Source organism: Myotis brandtii, unplaced genomic scaffold (assembly GCF_000412655.1).
Source record: "Myotis brandtii unplaced genomic scaffold, ASM41265v1 scaffold33, whole genome shotgun sequence".
NCBI lineage: Eukaryota > Metazoa > Chordata > Mammalia > Chiroptera > Vespertilionidae > Myotis > Myotis brandtii.
Window position 1 is genome coordinate 2144548 of NW_005362713.1, and position 6073 is coordinate 2150620.

Genomic DNA, 6073 nt, shown 5'->3' on the forward strand with positions numbered 1-6073 from the left:
CCCCCGCCCCTTAGAGACAAGTGGAGAGCCTGCCCACTCTAGGGCTCCTCCTGGAGGAAGTCCAGACTCCAGACCTGCAGGCTGAACCACCACCTTTACCATTTACCTCCTTGGTTCCAAAGTAGCAAGCAAATGCCCTGAAGGCCCCACCCCCTTCCCTTGACTTGGCCCTGAGTTCCACACCAGAGTGAGTGAACTGGACTCCAGTGTGGATAACACCTAGGCAAACAGATTTTTTATTTTTATTTTGCTTTTGTTTTCTTAGTTCCCTCAGTTTATAATCCACCACCTAGATTGGTTCTCTTAACCTCTTCAGATCTGCCTCACACACAAAGCAGATAGCCAGTAGGTGCTTCCTTCTTTGCTAGAATGGCTCTATGTAAACTCTCAAATATCTGATTTTTCCCCTATTAAATGTCATATTTATGCCATAAGCAAGTCCTGGATCTGAACCAAGCTTGTATGATACAGCAGACTTCCCTTCTGTGTGCTGCGTGGAGGAGGGCAGAATCCCCAGGACCTTGAGTTCCACTCAGGTGGATTCATACTTTGCTTTAGCTAAAAAAAGAAAATCCTGCAAAGATAACTAATAGGAGAATCTGTTCGCCATCATTGTGCCTTTGTTCCAGCCCAGACATGGGGACTGTCAGAACTCAAGCTGCTAAATAGAGTTGTGTAGTCTTTTTCTGACAATGTTAGTAAAATATATTACATCTTAAAAACTCAGTTCAGAGAACTAGAAGTCAGAAATTACCACATTTGTTACAGAAATTCTTCCTTGTCATAGACAGTGGAATAAAACTATAAATCGTACACTTGGACGTTGTAGTCCTTATGTTGCAAGACCCTCCAAGACGTGGGCCAGACACTGCCCTTTCTCTGACACTCCCCCCCCCCATCCCTCTGCTCTGCCCACAGTGGGCAGATGTGACTTTTTAATTAATTTCATCCTGACCAACCTATTTTAAATTGTAACAGACACACACACACACACACACACACACACACACTCCCAAATGCTCACTATTCCTACTTTATTTCTCTCCAGGGCATTTATGTTCTCGTGTAACATATCACATATTTTGTGTGTTTGTCTTACGTATTTATCTTCCCTGTGAGGGCAGGAATCTGCCTGTCTTTTCTGCTCTGTCCCTAGCACCTAGAAGAGTGTGTGGCACATGGTAGGTGCTCAACAAGTATTTGTTGATAAATGCCCCCATTTGTTTTCTTTTTCATGTAAAATTATATCTTACAAGGAAAGGGACTTGAAACAGTAGTTTCTTACATAATCTGTGGCTCCATAAGTTGTTGATGGTTTTCCCCATGGACAGAGGAAGTGCTTTCTGGAGTTACCTTTTGTTCTTGCTTTGGATAGGTTTTCGTTCTGAGAATTGAGAAAAGGAATACTACTAGAATCCCAATTACCTTGTTTTTCAGGATAATTGAAATGTGTTCTCTGGAGATGGTGATTTCCTTTGGGAAATGAACTGTCTAGGTAGTTGAAAGACCAAGCTAGAGAAATCCCTGGGGACCTGTTGCCTGACAAGGTTTGGTACCCACAGATCTCTGAAGCTCCCAATACCTGACTCTTATCTTGGAACAGCTCCCATTTCCCCAGGGTTTTCACCCTTCTACCCTCCCCTGCAAACAAAGCCCTCCATCACCAAGAGGAAAATCCAAAGTCCTTAGCATAGTCTACAAGGTCCTACATGATCTGGCCCCTGACTACTCCTATCCCTCCCCACAGTGCCAAGCCTGCCCCTATCTACTTCCAGAACCTGCCAAACCAGCTCCTGTCAAGGCCATTGTACTTGCTGTTCCCTTCATTCACCCTGGAGATAGGCACATGACTCCTCACCTCTTTCAGGTCTTCACTCCTGTCTGCACAGAGGTGCCTACCTGACCATGCTCCTTACCTTGTCATCCCAGTACTTCATATCTCCTTACCTGTTGTTTTTCTTCAGAGGAGTCATGTTTGTTTTGCATGTTAACTTGTTTATTTTTTGTTTTCTTCCACTAGAATATAAACTATGAGAACAGAGATTGTTGGTTTTTTTCATTGCTATATGCCCAGCAGATCTAGAATAGTGTGCCTTAAATATTTGTTGACCGAAAACCTCATAAGTTGTGATAACTCTTCTGTATCTGTGCAGGTGTTTTTGTGTGCTTGATCTATCAATAATTGCAAGATAGGTTGAAACCTCCCACTATAAGAATCATTTTGTCAATTTCTCCCTGTAGTTCTATTTTTATATTTTGAGGACAATATAATGGCACATATATTAGTAGTGTAAAATTGTTGTAACTTCCTGGTGAAATTGAAAGCTTTTTAAGTAATGAGGGAAATAAATTGCAAAAAATGCCCGAATTTCCCATCCCTCCCTGTATGCACAGCTTTTGCAATGTGACTTTGCAGCTCCTCTGAGGATCTGGGCTGACCTTGTAGCTTGTGTTGGCCAAAAGAATGTGGCAGAAATTATATATTTCTGAGCCTGAGCCTTAGGAATCCTTGAACGCTTCCACATTCTCTCTTGGATCCCTGCCTCCAGCATGGGTTAGCCTGCTGGAGGGTGAGGAGCCACATGGAAAAGAGCTGAGGTCATCCAACACCAAGCAACAGCCAGCAGACCCCAAACACGCAAGCCTCACTAGGATCAGCATAGCCACCTATCTGACCTGCAGCCGCCCACAGATGCATGTGTGAGTCCATCTGGGACCAGAAGAACTGCCAAGCTGACTTACAGACTCATGAGCAGTAATAACTAGTCATTATGTTAAGCCTCTGAATTTTGAAATGGTTTGTTCTACAGCATTATTGTGGCAATAGATAATTGATGGTTAATGCCTCCTCATTTGGATTTCAGCCTTGCAAAGGCTTTCCCGACTGCCCAGGCAACCTAAATCAGCTTCCCAGTCTCTGTATAATTTGGGTGCATTACTTTCTCAATAATACTTACCCTCTCTGAAATGACTGTACTTCTTTATTATCTGTCTCCCACCCTGGACTGTAAACTGTGAGGGCAGAGAGGATATCCACTCTGGTCCCTCTCTGGTCCCCGAGCTGCAGTGCCCACTGAGTGCTGGAAATGCGGCCAGTCCAGCTTGAGCTGAGCTAAAAATGCAACATACCAACTGGGCTTCGAAGACTCAGTACAAAAAAACACACAAAGTACCTCAATGTTTATACTGATTAAGTGTTGAAATATTTTCAATATATTAAGTAGAATATGTTATTAAAATTTCATCTCTTTTTACCTTTTTTATGCAGTTACTAGAAAAAGTAAATCTGTGACTTACATTATATTTCTGTGGGAGAGTACTGTACTGATATAGAAGTTCAGTCAATATTTATTGAAGAAAAATATAAAATAGACTTACTGAAATAAATGAGCTATCAAGCCAGGGGTTCACGGGTAGGGAAGAGGAGTAATGAGTGGGCGAAGTGCCAAGAATGTTTAGGGTGGTGAAATGATTCTGTGTGACACTGTAATGGTGGGTGCATAATATTATGCATTTTCAAAACCCAGAGAACTGTACAACACAGAAAGTGAACCCTCATGTAAACTATGGGCTTTAGTTAATAATGTCTCAATATTGGCTCATTAATTACAACAAATACACCACACTAATGCTAGACATTAATAATAAGATGTGAGGGCGAGGGGCGAGGCATTTGGGAGCCCTCCATACTATCATATGCTCAATTTTTCTGTGAACTTACAACTTTTTAAAAAGTCTGTTTTAAAAAATGAATCCACTCTTGCAAGCCACTAGAATTGTATTTCTAAACATAAATTAATAAACCACTTCCCTCTTTTAAAAAACTTTGGTGGCTCCCCACTGTCTCCCAGAAATAAGTGCGTATCCATTGGTATTTGCATTGGCATAGCCTTTTGCCACCCTACTACACCCCTGGTTCCCGCCACCTCTCCCCAGCTCTAACAAGACTACTCAACCCAGGGTCTCAAGCCTCCATGGCTGGACTCCCGCAATCCCCTCTGCCTGGATTGTCCTTGTTCTCCACTTGGACCTTATTATATCATACACGCTCCCATACAAGTCAATCATGCTGTCTTTCTTAGTTCCATGGGTTCTAAATTAAAAGTAGATACAGAGCCCTAGCCAGTTGGGCTCAGTGGATAGAGCGTTGGCCTGCGGACTGACGAGTGGCAGGTTCGATTCTGGTCAAGAGCACATGCCTGGATTGCGGGCTCGATCCCCCATGGGGGGTGTGCAGGAGGCAGCTGATCAAGATTCTCTCTCATTGATGTTTCTATCTCCCTTCCCTTCTGAAGTCAATAAAAATATTTTTTTTTAAAAAAAGTAGATACAGAAAACCAGGCATATGGCATTTTGTGTCACTTTTTAAGTTTGGAAAATGAATAATATGAGTTTGTATATTAATCTTGGAAATGTTAGAAAAGAAGTCTGATAACCATGGGCAGGCCAGGTGCTAATATTCTTAAGATGGGAACAGTGGAAGCAGAACAAGGTATTGAATGTCAGTGAAGACCTGCTTGGGCTCAGCTCCTGTGCAACAGGCAGTGGGATCCCTGCTGGAAGCAAGATCCGTCTTAGCAGTGAGGTGGTGTTGGCTGACTGCCTCCTGGCCACGAAGAAAGAGAGGCCTCTGGGCTGTCACCTGCTCTGAAAGCCAATCTGCCTCTGACTGCCGCTCCCCCAAACCAGGATGCCAGGGTGATTCGGTTTCAGGTATTTCACTTCCAGGGCTGATGACCGTGTGCAGTGACATTACCCTCACTCTCTCCCATCTTAACAGTGGAGCTGCAGGAGAGCTTGCAGTAACAGGTGAGCAGGCTGCCAGGTGCCGAGTTTACAGTGCAGATTTCTCTACATATCCCACCACTTTGCTGGTGGGAAACTTAAGGAATACTGAACAAAGATAAACGACTTGCTCGAGGTTACCCAGCCACTTTCAAGGGTTACAGGCATGAAGCATGTGCTGTCCTTGGCCCTAAATATGCCTGGTACAGGAACCCCATCCTCTGCTGTCCTTTCAAGCAGAGGTATGAGGATCCAGTGGAGACCTCAGGGGTATTTAGAGGAAAATGGCCTCTTTTTCCTCTAAAAGAGGAGTCAGGAATGGCCTGGAGCCTGCGGGAAGGCATAGCAGACCTGGGAGACGATGTAGAGGGGCGGACCAATGTGTACAAAGCTAGGCTTAGTCACCCATCCAGGCCACAGTGCTTGTCTTAACCAGGTCATGTACAGTGTCTTCCTACCGTGCCCATTGGGTTCTCTGACAGCACCCAGATGCCCTCACTAGGATGGAGGGGGCAGGCTCCTCCTCTACAAGCTGTTCTTCCTTCCGGATCCCTCAGCTGGCCCACGGCACCCACAGCTGCCCTTGGCGCAGAGAAAAAGGAAGAATTGGATTTCTAAGAAATGCTTATGAATAACCTGGGCTAGGGTTGCTTTGGGTGACCAACTCCAGCCTTTGGGTGTAGGAGGCTCCCCCGCCCCTCTGGATGCACCCCCGCCTGGCCCATAGTTTGGGTGGTTTTTCAGCTCTGAAGAGTCCCCGGGCTGAGGGGCTTCTCCAAGGAGAGCGGGAAAGAATCCGCCCCTTGTGTGACTTGCTTCATTATGAATGAGTGGTTTGGGCTCTCAGGGTTGAAAAACGATCATTCCTCTCTCGGACTTTCCTACCTTGAGGCACAAGCTTTTGGAAGGCCAGCCAGCGCCTGCTTGGAGGAGGTAGTGGATTAAAGAACCTTGAAGCTGAGGAGTTGTGGGTGCCCGGCAGCGTCTTGGGACCACGATGGTGCCTGGGAGGGCCTCAACCCTCCCCAGCACACACATCCCGGGCCTGGGAGTTGTTCCTGCACAGCTGGAACCCCATAAGCAACCAGGGGTCGCGCGCCCCACTCTGTTCTCGCCCCATGAGAATGGATGAACAGGTGGTGTGCCCTTTCTGGAAAGAATCGAGTCAGTGATTAATCCACGGGAAGGGCTTCGAAAGTGCCTGGCTTAGTGCCTGCGCTCCCAGAGCGTTTGCGGGCCCTGCTGTTACCCAGCCGCCACGCCACTGGAGCGGTGGGCGCCGCCCGCG